We start from the raw sequence: 675 nt of genomic DNA, 5'->3' as shown, positions 1-675 counted from the left end.
CAAATGACTCGACGGCACATAATAAGAACAACAACAACAATCACCCCTCCTTGAGAGAGATTTCACCCTGATTCATAGGGAAAAGGGTACTGCGTATTCTCTTAGCTACTTCCTGCTGTAAAGGGACGCTGTAGGTTTCAGGGTGAAGATCTTCTCTCTCTACTCTAAAAGGCCCCTTTGGCAATAGGAAATACATAGCCTATCATGGAGACTGATTTTGGAATTTAGATGACGGCAATTGATCTGAGTGAAAAAGCTGAGAAGTAGTTAATCAATAAATTTATCATTTTGTACATTTGAGACTGTTCCAAGAAGGCTTGGTGTTAGTGTGTCTGGAACATAGTTCTATCTGTATATCCAACGATTTTCTCACTTATATTTTTCTTGCATATCAGCTCAAATCTTAGATAGTTACCCATTTTGTAGATAATTTTGAAACTATAAAAGTTTCATATCATTACATTGAATTGATCATGTTGCTGTTGTCATATGCGTCCAAGTTGCCTGCAACTCATAGTGACCCTGTTTAAAACAGCTCTGAAGTCTACCCTATCCTAAGCTAGACTCTATGCACCTGACTTCCTCTCACTGACTTCTATGCACCTACTTCCATTGACCTAGTTACTGTATCAGTCCGTCTCATCCAGGGCCTTCCTTTCCTGTGCCTTCCCTCCA

Source organism: Elephantulus edwardii, unplaced genomic scaffold (assembly GCF_000299155.1).
Source record: "Elephantulus edwardii isolate Elephantulus edwardi_28Jun2011 unplaced genomic scaffold, EleEdw1.0 scaffold00406, whole genome shotgun sequence".
Taxonomy (NCBI): Eukaryota; Metazoa; Chordata; class Mammalia; order Macroscelidea; family Macroscelididae; genus Elephantulus; species Elephantulus edwardii.
Note: the sequence above shows the minus strand (reverse complement) of the source record.